Below are 13,113 nucleotides of genomic sequence, written 5' to 3' on the forward strand. Positions count from 1 at the left end.
AGTGCAAACTCTTCTCTCTGTAGCATTCCAGCTGTTCTCTCTTTAAAATCTCAGGTCGAATTCATAGGTTTTCAGGATGATTTGAAAGTTATCCAGGTAAGTTGGTGGGGACAGGTGACTTGGGGACCCTACTCCTCTGCCATCTTGCCCCACCCCAACATAGCCATAGTAATCTTTTTTAAAAAGTATATTAAATTACCATACTCTTTCCCCTGCTAAAATACCTCCATGGCTCATTATTTATTAAGATTATTTTAGCCAGTTATCCCTAATCAAAAGCAAGGTTCATATTATATACCACTGTCTTCTCATACCAGGATTGCACCTTCTCTTATCCTTCTGTTTGGGAACTGTGAACAGGCCATGCTTCCACCATGGGGCAATGCACATTGCTATTCTTTCCCCTTGGACTGTCCTTCCTTCCTTGTTCTTCTAGATAAGTTATATTCATTCTTCATTAAGCAGCATCAGTGCCTCAGAGACTCTTCCCTGATACAACTGCCAAATTCGGTTGATAGTTCTTTTCATAGTTGCAGTTTTCTCTCTACTTGTATGATTATACATTGTTTTCAACACTAGATTGTGACTATGTTTATTATATCATTAAAGATTAGTAATACTTTAAGTGAATAATGGAATAAATGAATAAAGGGGCACCTAGGTGGCTCAGTTAACTAAGTGTCCAACTCTTGATCTCAGCTCAGGTCTTGATCTCAGAGTCATGAGTTCAAGCCCTGTGTTGGGCTTCATTGAACCTACTTAGATAGATAGATACATAGATAGATAGATAGATAGATAGATATAGATACATAGATAGATAATAGGATAAAATAAGATAAAAAATTAATAAATCTTAAATTAATAAATCTTAGAGCCTCAAAAACTTTTCCTGGAAAAATTTTCAGTTTATATTTTTTCCCTATAGTCAGTATTTTATTTATAGGAGATTATTTATTGGTTAGGTATTGGAAATCTATTTGAAAAGGTCAAAAGTTAAAATAATTGCTTTATTCTTTGTTCCATAAGTACTAAATTGTAAGATCTTTGTAGGTTTTATCTAAAAGAAGAACATGAAAATTTGGAAGCAGGGCCAGAGAAAGAGGAGTGAAAGCTCAAGGATATATTACTGAGATATATTACTGAGATAAACTCTCTAAAACTAACTTCATTTATGACAGGTGGGTACTTTATACTGGTGGGTAGAAAGAACAAACCAGCTTTCTTCATTTTGTTTCTCCGTCTTTGCTTTTGGATTAAGAAGTGTGTATCTCCCCCTTTCTGAAGTAGCATTTAGCGGAGAACAAGAATTACTAGTAGCCTCTGAAGATCTTATATTTATTTCACTGGTAGGAGAGATAGCACTGCATTTTGAACTGTTGGGGGAGTCTGTTCCTATGTTAGATATGTCAATTATCCCCTTTCTCCTTCAATCCATGCTCTGAGAGGTGACGGAATGGGTGATACTGGTGGAGAGGAAAGATTCAAACCAGCAAGTATCTGTTGCTCTGCAAGAATTTTCCATGAGCATCCATAATCTGCTGATTCATTTCTGTAATCCATTCCTGCATGCTGCTTGGTGTTAGAGATTTTGCTGCTGGAAAAGTAGCAGTCATGTCACTTAACATGACCTGTCTCTTGTTTGTTTAATTCCTGAAGTCCATCCCCTTGCTCTTCTCCCAGCCCAATATTATTATTCTGATGTGCCTGATAGCTGAATTCTGCATTGTCAACTCAGTAATTCATCCATGATATCCTTTCTCTGTATTGATGCCTCATTTGTTCTAAGCTATTCCCATCTTCCAGTATTGGGGGTTCTTCTGAGAAATTGGGGATTCTGGCTTGCTGAGTGAATGGGAACTGCAGAGGGGCTGCAAGAGATTAACAAAAGGATCCTGGGCTTTGTTCTCCAGATCTTCCCTCATGTGGGAGTCTCCACCACTGAATGAAGAGATAACTCTCTTTGTCTGAATTCTGATTGTCTGTGAGAATAGGTAAGGTCTTCTCCTCTCAGTTTTGTTGCTTCTCAATCATTTCCATAGTTGGAAGAATTCGTGGATAAGGACAAGTTTGAACAGTCCTCCTTAATACATCTTGCAACGGAGATAATTCTGAATTGATCTTCTGCTTTGATGGTGTTATTTGATCTGCCAGGCTCAAATATATGCGCTGTAAAACTGTTGGGCAGATTCACACTATTGTTATCGGGGGCGGGGCGGGGGGGAGGTTGGCATGTGAGATAGTTTAAGGCAAATCTTCCTATGGAAACTCAGCCAGTTTCCTCTCTGAACATCAAGGCACAGAGACATTGGCAATTACAACAGAGCCCTCTGATTTATCTATAGTTTTCCTACTCATGGATCCCCTTTCTGATGCCTGACTTTCTTCGTTGCTATTTATTAAAGGACAGTTCTTCATGGCCTGTGTAATATAAGTTGCCCATCTGTTGTGACCATGTACTGCTGAAGTCTTGACTGAGTAACAGTATTTTCTTCTTTAAGAAGAAAAATTTTAGCTGTAAGCGCTCAGTGAGCTCTCCATGATCACCTAGCACTTGTTCCAGTTGCTGCCTTGTCTCTACTTTATACAGTTGGAGCTCACTTTCTTTAAGGTACCAAACCAGGAAATAGAGGGAGCTCACCAGTGACAGAGTAAAGCCTGTTGGACTGACTACTCTGTAGTTGCTTGACTTCAGGTCCTATCCACCATTTGTATTCTTCCATTTAGTGTTCCACTTCATGTTTCATGTGTTTGAGGGCATCCAGCCTGGATTTATTGCTATTTGGTAAGTCTGTGGAGCTGTGCCAGCTGCTAAGGTGTTTTTCTTCTGCTTGGAAAGAGCACACAAATCCAATTTTCCTTTCACTTTAACAACTGGTTTTGCTTCCTTGAGTTTAACACTTATCCCATAATATAGCTTGAGTCTAGAGTCTCAGTAGATTCTTCAGACTGAACCCTGGTGTGGATTCTCTTGACAGCATTGGTAGCATTCATAGGCAGCTTTCTGTTCCCCTGATGGAAGGGACAGATGATGGAGCTCCTGGAGGGGTTGTTATTTGTGACTGTGTTGCTATTTTCTGCTGAATATCATCAGTCCATGGTTTATTAATTAACTCAGAATTATCTTCCTTTAGTTGGTGGAGAAACCTGGCTGCACTGCTATTTGAGAGTTTAGAATTATCCAATTAATTCTAACTTTTTTCTGACTGGCTATTAACAGTTGCTGCTTCTTCATCATAATCTACTTCATTAAGAGCCTGAGGCTTCATGACAGATTCACTAAGAATGTTGTGGGTGACAGGGTCTTGATTTGCCATGATGAGACCTTGAGAAGAATCAGGAGCCATTGTTATATTCAGAAATCCTGTGTGCCTACAAGAATCTAAGTTGATTCTAGTATATGTATAATGCCAGAAGATAGTTCTTCCTGGGTTTCCCTGGGTTTTCTTTTTCTTTTTCTTTTTTCCTGTATATTTCAGGTCTTCATAGGAAAGGAATTACAGAACATTTCACTCCCTGGACACATTTCAGGATAGTAAAAATTCTTGTCTTCCTGAAGATTTGCTTATATTTCAGAGTAATAATAATAATAGATATACCATCCCCTGAGAAACATCTGATTAAAGTTCAGTGTAACAAACTAAGAGACCTTATTAAACTCAACACCAAAGAAACAAACAATCCAATCATGAAATGGGCAAAAGACATGAACAGAAATCTCACAGAGGAAGACATAGACATGGCCAACATGCACATGAGAAAATGCTCTGCATCACTTGCCATCAGGGAAATACAAATCAAAACCACAATGAGATACCACCTCACACCAGTGAGAATGGGGAAAATTAACAAGGCAGGAAACCACAAATGTTGGAGAGGATGCGGAGAAAAGGGAACCCTCTTACACTGTTGGTGGGGATGTGAACTGGTACAGCCACTCTGGAAAACTGTGTGGAGGTTCCTCAAAGAGTTAAAAATAGACCTGCCCTACGACCCAGCAATTGCACTGTTAGGGATTTACCCCAAAGATACAGATGCAATGAAACCCTGGGACACCTGCACCCCGATGTTTATAGCAGCAATGTCCACAGTAGCCAAACTGTGGAAGGAGCCTCGGTGTCCATCGAAAGATGAATGGATAAAGAAGATGTGGTTTATGTATACAATGGAATATTACTCAGCCATTAGAAACGTCAAATACCCACCATTTGCTTCAACGTGGATGGAACTGGATGGTATTATGCGGAGTGATGTAAGTCAATCGGAGAAGGACAAACATTATATGTTCTCATTCATTTGGGGAATATAAATAATAGTGAAAGGGAATATAAGGGAAGGGAGAAGAAATGTGTGGGAAATATCAGAAAGGGAGACAGAACATGTAGACTCCTAACTCTGGGAAACGAACTAGGGGTGGTAGAAGGGGAGGAGAGTGGGGGATGGGGGTGAATGGGTGACGGACACTGAGGGGGGCACTTGACGGGATGAGCACTGGGTGTTATTCTGTATGTTGGTAAATTGAACACCAATAAAAAATAAATTTATTATAAAAAAATAAATAAATAAAATAGTCTTTTTTCACCACAGGGCTAATGGGGTATATGTATCAGCTTCCCAATATGAGCACTAAGTGATACAATTTTGGAGCACCTGTCCTGTGATATGAATCCACTGTGTACCCAATAATACCTGATTCTCACTGTAGGCAATTGACTGATTGTTTATGCCCTCCTAAAATTCATTTGTTGAAAGCTAACACCAATGTGGTTGTCTTAGGAGGCTGAGCCTTTGAGGGTGATTAGGTCATAAGGGTGGAGCCCTCATTAGTGAGGTTAGTGCCCTATAAAAGAGGCTTCAGAAAGCTCCCTCCCCACTTCCACCATGTGAAGACACAGCAAGAAGATAGCTGTCTATGAACCAGGAAGTGGGCTCTCACCAGATGCCAAATCTGCTGGTGATCTTGGACTTCTCAGCTTCCAGAACTGTGAGGAATAAATTTCTGCTATCTATAAGTGTGAGTTATACATGGCCTGTTTCTCTGCAATTTGGTACTTCTGTCAGGATATGCATGAAATTACATAGATTAACTTATTAACTTGCAAGTAGGATAAAGTCTCAGACCCTTCACACTTTCTGACTTAACATATATTACATAACATATCCTACATAAACAAACATAAGTACCTGTTTCTCAAAAAAGAATAACATCAGTCTCAATAATGTCCTTAGTGTTTAAATTTTTTTTCCCCTCAAGTTCTTGGTGTCTATGGCTTTTGGTTTATCATACTACTCAAAAAGCAAGCAAGCATCAATCGCTGTTTTATAAATCAACAAACTAATTAAGTTGAAAAAGCATAAAATACCACATGTATATAATAATCTGGTATATATGCAATGACTTCTGCCACATATTTGGGGATCCCACAGGTGGTTCCAATAGGGAGAGCATTCTTTCCACTGCTAATTTGGCACTACTCAATTGGAATTGAGTTTTGCTCAAATAAGTCATAAAATGTTTAATATACCTCAGTTTATCTTTTAACCATACAAACTTGTTAATTCTATCCCTCAGTTTAATAAAAAAACCAAACATTTCTGTTGTAGGTTTGACTGTCTCCATAGTTTGTATATCAGTTCTAACTTGTTCCCATTTTGGTAGGCAGGGGAATAGGTTTGCCCTTCTAAACAATAAATATTTCATTAAGGAGTGTCAGTGTCTTTTTGAACTGATAGAGAAAGACTATAGAACTCTATTTTACTTTCAAAATTGCTATTATCTTCTACAAAGGAGCAGATACTGTCTGAACATAAGAAGAATATCAAAATAATGATGCCTATTTAAAAAATATTCTGGATTTATAAAGCCAAGAAGATATTATCACTTGAAACATCCAAGCAGAAATAGTATAGCTATCATCATTTAAAATGATGGACTAGATAATTTCAAAGGTTTCTTTCTACTCTAAGAACATATTTTATAATTGTGTCAGATAATCTTTCTGTTGCATCCATTCTGAAATTGTGCACAACACTGATTTCAAAGTATGTTTCTCTTTCAGTTCTCCCTATCTCAGTGGATGGTACCAATACCATTATGCTTCAACAGCTTAGAAACCCACGCATCACTCTTTTTACCTCTTACCTATAAATAGAATCCATCAGTAATCCCTTTGATGGATACTCCAATTTATTCACATATGTTTCATCTTCACCATCACTAACCTCATGCAAGATATAATCATCTCTTACCTAAACTATTGAATTACTTCTGTCTGAACTACAAATGGAACTCAAGCCTCAAGGTCACAATGTGAGAAAATACATATTTAAAGCATTTATGCTAATCTTAGGAAAATAAACACACTATAAATTCACATTTCTTTTAGTACATGTATATTTACATTATCTTATGTCCAATCCTCATAATGTAATGTAAATAGTGCCCTCCTCTAATATATCATATTCTAAGCTATCATTCATTCATTCTTTCTTTCTTTGTTCTTGATCTGGAGCACTGGGGAAGAAAGAAGTTTTGGGAAGGAAGCAAAGAATTTTATGTGACTTGTTACCAAAAGTCCAAAAGAAGTCTAATCTTCATATATATTAAAATTAATGTGAATGTTCTGTTCTTCACAGCGGCTCATGTGGATTAGCAAATTACATTGATAATGACTTTAGGCAACTGTGATTTCATAAATGTTATTAGGAAAAAAGTTCTCCAGATGGGTTTAAGTACTATCCTTTTGTATTAGTTCTTAAAAGGGCGTATGTTATAAAAGTTCATCCTGAATTATCAGAAGTGACCATGAAATTTGCCATGCCAATACTTAATCCATCCCAGAAGTGATATTCTTTTGTCAAGTTTAAATGATACTAATATATATACTCCTTTTGTCTCCTTAGTAAGTGACACTATTGAGGATATGATTGTCCAGTGAAGTCAATGTCACAGACACAGTGAAATGTACTTTGTCACTCATATCTAATAGAGAGGGTCACTGAACTGTATTAAAATCAAATCTGCATTTTATTTCCTGGAATAGATAGAATATGAGCAGAAACTGAGCTCTAGTAATTTCAATTTTGGGGGAAAATAGTTCTTTACTATTTCAAAAAGTTTTTGAGGGCAAAGAAACTTTAGGTGGGATTTTTTTTTTTAAGTAATGAATCAAATGCATTATTGCTGGGAACTCTTTTAAACATTAAATTGTACCTATGCAATGAGCTCAGGGGTATAGCTTGCAGTTTCTTCCCCCTTCCTGGCTTTTATTTCTTTTTTTTTTTTTTTTTTTTAGTTAGTCAAACTGCCCAGGATGAAGATTTTAAAGATTTCATCTCAAACACTCCTACGTAGTTAAGTGTGGCCCTGTAACTAAATTTTGGCTAATAAGGTAAAGACAGAAGTGCTCTATGTCAGGTTCTTGGAATTTCAATAGCTCACATCAGTGCTTTGTTGTTATTAGGTGTCTTTTCCTGGCTCCTGCTGCTTTTATACAGATAGGGTGACAGACTGCTAAGCCCCCAGGTTCCCCAAATGGAAAACCAAGAGAGCCCAAGTATATGGACAATGGAATGGAGGGAGGCTGGGTATCTGCAGACTCTGTGATAGAGTTGCTATATACCAAGCATGGGCCTGCATAGCTTCAGATTTTATATATACTAGAAACAGACTCTTATCATCTCTGGCTTATAGCACTTTGATTTCAGTGCTTCCACTAAAATCTAATCCCAGTAGATATAGTGACATTTCATGGAATAAAGATATTCAGGTTAATGTAATGTGATAAAAATTATTTGTTATAAGTCTTTAACAGTTTAAGTACAGAAACAAAATAAACATTCGAAACTTCTACAACAATTAGCATCCATGTGATGCTTTTATTGTATTTTGCAAAGATACTCATCTGTATTAGACAGGAAAAAAATTTAATAGAGATCCTTATCACAGATAATTTGAGACCACTTAGGCAACATTTATTATGTGTATGTGTGTATGCATGTGTATGTAATTATTATTTCCATTCATGAATAAATATCTAATGGAAAACAGGCTTTGTCTGAGAAGCTTAAAATTGTTCAACAGGTATGAAGTCATTCTGTGTCTGCTCTCAGTTTCTATCAGCCCTGAAAGATAAGTAGGAAACCACTTTAGCTACTCTTGGAATTATACTTCCTGCACCAATCATGTACCAAAACCTAGATAGGAGAAGAGTCCCAAGTATCTGTGTGAGTCTTAAGACTCTAATAGAAATAGTAAGGGCATCCCCAGTGGCTCATCAGTTCAGTGCCTCCTTCAGCCCAGGGCAGGATCCTGGAGACCCAGGATTGAGTCCCACGTTGGACTCCCTGCATGGAGCCTGCTTCTCCCTCTGCCTGTGTCTCTGCCTCTCTCTCATTCTGTGTCTCTCATGAATAAATAAGTAAAATCTTAAAAAAAAAAAAAGGAATAGTAAGAATATCTTGTGCTAACATCTTGGTCCTGGGGAATCATTGAAGTTCATGGTATGAGTTTATAATGATAGGTGCAACTGTAGAGAAATATCCGTCACTTAACAAGTTAACTTTGGTCAAAGAAAAGGTCAATATAAATGACAGACAGTTTTTCAATAACCCAAATGGATAGAGTTCAAGGTAAAACATTTTTCTAGAAGAAGTGAGATGTAATTGCTGAAAGGCAGAGACAGGAGGGTGGGGCAAGTGAGGGACAGGAGAGAAAGGGAAGGATAATGAGTAAGAATGAAAGTTATTATATTCTCTATAGCTTCTACAAGTGTATGGTGATAGTGCAATTTCATACTAGGAAGAAGTTTAAATAGGCAATGGCTAATTTATGAAATTGTTGTATCATACCATAGCAAAGAGGGAAATAAAACTTAAGTATAATAATCACCATTCTTCTACAAAAAAATATTATTTCCCCCCTCCTCAAATAGTCTTTACAAAAAAGAAAAGCAGGTGATGAAGGCTTCACAAATCACAGAAAGTTCTTATTTTTTGTCTTCATGATTTTCCAGACAATGTGCAATTCATTTCAATTTTCTTCTTTTATTTATTGCTCAATTTTGTTTTTTTTTTCTTATTTGCTATTGAAGGTTGCTTTATAAAGTCTATCAAATATACAATTTACTGGGAATTCCAGCCTATGGTTTTACTGCCGACTATGAACAATACAGACAAGAAAAAAAAAAGAGAGAGAGGTGAGAGAGAGAGAGAGAAACAGTTTTACTCTTACCTACCACCACTTAAAGATAAACCATGGCTCAGTTATTAAGGAGAGTTGGATGTCTTTTCCAATCAGATATGGAAAGAATGTAATTCTTTTTTTTAAATTTTTTTATTAGAGTTCAATTTGCCAACATTTAGCATAACACCCAGTGCTCATCCTGCCAAGTGCCCCCCCTCAGTGCCCATCACCCAGTCACCCCAACCTCCCGCTCACCTCCCTTTCCACTACCCCTTGTTTGTTTCCCAGAGTTAGGTGTCTCTCATCTTTTATCACTCTCACTGATATTTTCACTCATTTTCTCTCCTTTCCCTTTATTCCCTTTCACTAATTTTTATATTCCCCAAATGAATGAGACCATATAATGTCTGTCCTTTTCCGATTGACTTACTTCACTCCGCATAATACCCTCCAGTTCCATCCACGTTGAAGCAAATGGTGGGTATTTGTCGTTTCTAAAGGCTGAGTAATATTCCATTGTATACATAAACCACATTTTCCTTATCCATCTTTCGATGGACACCGAGGCTCCTTCCACAGTTTGGCTATTGTGGACATGGCTGCTATAAACATTGGGGTGCAGGTGTTCCAGCATTTCATTGCATCTGTATCTTTGGGGTAAATCCCCAACAGTGCAATTGCTGGGTCGTAGGGCAGATCTATTTTTAACTCTGAGGACCCTCCACACAGTTTTCCAGAGTGGCTGTACCAGTTCACATTCCCACCAACAGTGCAAGAGGGTTCCCCTTTCTCCACATCCTCTCCAACTTTGGTTGTTTTATGTCTTATTAATTATCACCAGAATGTGATTCTTGAGGGTAAATAACATTTAAGTAAGAAAGGTATAAATATAATTAAGTTACAGTTCTCAGAACAAGGAAAACAGTGATGTTTCTCATATAAACAAAAGCAGTGGTGATATACTGTACCTGAGATATATATGTATGTATATGTATTTATTTATTAGAGAGGGAGAGAGAGAGAGAAAGAGAGAGAGAGTGAGAGGTAGAGGCAGAGGGAGAAAGAAGCAACTTCCTTCTGAGCAGGGAGCCGGCACAATCTCAATTCCTGAGATCATGACCTGAAACAAAGGCAGACACTTAACCAACTGAAGCACCCAGGTGCCCCATACCTGAGATACTTTTAAAAGGAGTAAAAAGAAATAAAATTCGGTTAAAATTAAATAAATAATATAATTGGAATAATTGAATGTGTCTAATACAGATAATGGCTAATCTTTATTGTGTACTTATTTTGTTTCAGATATTGTCTTAAATCATATTAAAGATTAGTAACCCCATTTCACAGATAGAAGCTTACTCCTATTTTATATGGCTCTCTAGTCAATAAGTTCATATTAGTACAGGGGGAAAAAAAGGAAGGAAAAAAAAGCAAAACTATATAGTAAATAGTAAATAATAAAATAATAATAAACCAGCAACAATAACAAGAAAATATATTTTAAAGAACCAGAAATGAAAATGTAGAGAAGGAAAAGTTTTCCCTTCATCCTCTAGGGTCCCTGGATGAATCTAAAAATTAAATTGGTGAATATAGATTAACAGGAGAAAAGCATACAAATTTTATTTAATATAAAGTTTTACATGACATGGGAGTCTTCCTAAGGAAGGCTTAAACCTATGTACTTTTATGCTAGGTTTTGTGTACCAAAGAAACACTATGTACTTTAAAGATAGGTTTGATGAAGAGTAGATAGCTGTGAAGGAATATGATAAGTTGAGGAGTGTAAGGTCATTGTAGTAAACCAGGGGAACCCGTTTACTAGCAAAGTTTCTAGCACATTCAGTCTGTTTATTGAGATTCTTCATGGTGGACTTTGTCTTCAAAGATAAGGATACTCTTTTCTTCTGGGTATGAGGAAGGCACCTCTCATTTGAGGGTTTTATGACCTGTTTCAGAAGGACAAGGGGCTGGGAGAGAAGGTCCATGTTACCTTCCTGCATCTGCCATATTCTCAAGTTCCTTCAACTTAAAATATTCAATGTGTGAGGGTGCTATATTTTGGGGTAATGTGTCATGAACCTCTTCAAAATCTACATTTATGCTAATGTTAGGTAGATTTTGAATACTGGGAGATGTGACATTGGAGTTTTTTTTTTTTTTTTTTTTAACTGAAATACATCTACAATGTTGGCAGGTATTACCACTTCAAAAACTCTCAGGCAATCACTATACATTTCTATAAAAGAACTTGAGGAATCTGAGAGGATTATCAGTTTCCTTATAAACATTATACAACTAATTTATATTTTAACAAACTGAAAAAATATTTTTTAAAGATTTTATTCATGAGAGACACACAGAGAGAGAGGCAGAGACATAGGCAGAGAGAGAAGCAGGCTCCCTGCAGGGAGCCTGATGCAGCACTCTATCCTAGGATTCCAAGATCACTACCTGAGCCAAAGGCAGATCATCAACCACTGAACCACCCAGATGCCCCTAACAAACTGAAATTATTGACAGTCTGCACCGCTGTTAAATACAAACATGGCATTTGTAACAGGGATCTCGAGCTTGCTATCCCTTTTGAAGAGTACCCTAAGAAACATCAGGATGACACCAGAAATAAAAAAAGAACTTAGAAAACTTACGGTATTCAAAAGGAGAAAATTTGAAAAATAAAACTGTAACTAGTCTGTAAACATAGCTGTTTCCAAAAGACTGCTGTTGGAGTTTAAAATAGAAGAGCTCATTAAATGCCTAATAATTTAGGGCAATCATTCTGACATTTTCATCTTTTTTTTCTCTATGATATTAAAATAAGAGATTTGAATAGAAGAAATCTTGTGAGTCCAGTACAGGAAGGAAGACTATAAGCAAATTAATTTAATTTGCTTGTTAATTAGTTAATTAAGAAAATGTTAGAAATGGGCTTTCACTGGTCAAGTTGTATATATTTAAATTTTGTGAATTACCTAAATATTTTAAAGATGATGCCCACCCTTGCAAAAAAAGAAAAAAAGTCTATCAGACCTGTGGAGTATACCTTAAAGATAATATATGAGCTTTGATGCTTATGATCCTGTGTTCATCCATTGGTATAGTAATAGTTCTGGTTTTCTGATACTGGCTATAAATGTACTGCATCCCTGCGTCTGGAAGCTTAACTTACCTATTCCAGTTAATCTTTTGCCCACTCAGGAGATTTAGGATTGTCTTTAAATTGTTTAACATTGAATAATATTAATATTGAATAAATAAGGGACTAACAATGTTGAATTTATCTGAGCTCTCTTTTCCTGGAAAGCTTGCCAAGAGATTCTCCCCTTCCCTTTTGTGTTCTGAGAAATGGTTAACTGCGGAAGAGTGACTTTTTTGGCATATTCCAAGAATTAAACACCTCAAGCCTTCAAGTAGGACTCACTGTCATCCTTCTTTATAACCCCCTTGTTTCCACGATTATGAACCCAACTTTTCCTCCCTAGTCTTTTAAAACGTCTTCATTAATGAACATTCCTTCTATTACAACAGTCTGAATAAAATCATCTCTATAATCTATGTAATTTGGTCTTTTGCAAGACTGTTTTGATTGATAAAGTGAATAGAATGTGGTAAATGGAAATTAGGAAGGGTATGAATATGACAGGAAGAGATAATTTTTGTGTATTTATAACTATATTGTAATTTTTGACAATTTTCTTTTTTCTCTGTGAGTTAGGAAGTTTTTCCTTTTTTCCGTAACCCTACTACAAACAGGATTGCTTTCATAATATATGAAATTACTTGATGATCTAGTTATTTACTCAGTTTATATTTTTTAAATGTTTTTTTGTTTTTTTTCTGATTTAGAGCTAGTGCTGATATTAACCTGGGTTTTGTTAATGGGTGTACATTTCTCAGAGAAAATAAATAAACTTTATGAAAAAAATGTA

General features: G+C 36.5%; 1 pseudogene; it reads right to left on the reverse strand.

The window, feature by feature from the left end:
* Positions 1 to 1,165: 1,165 nt before the first annotated feature.
* Positions 1,166 to 11,191, reverse strand: LOC129516454 (spindle and centriole-associated protein 1-like; annotated as a pseudogene).
* Between the last annotated feature and the right edge of the window lie 1,922 nt (positions 11,192 to 13,113).

Source organism: Nyctereutes procyonoides, unplaced genomic scaffold (assembly GCF_905146905.1).
Source record: "Nyctereutes procyonoides isolate TBG_1078 unplaced genomic scaffold, NYPRO_anot_genome, whole genome shotgun sequence".
Taxonomy (NCBI): domain Eukaryota; kingdom Metazoa; phylum Chordata; class Mammalia; order Carnivora; family Canidae; genus Nyctereutes; species Nyctereutes procyonoides.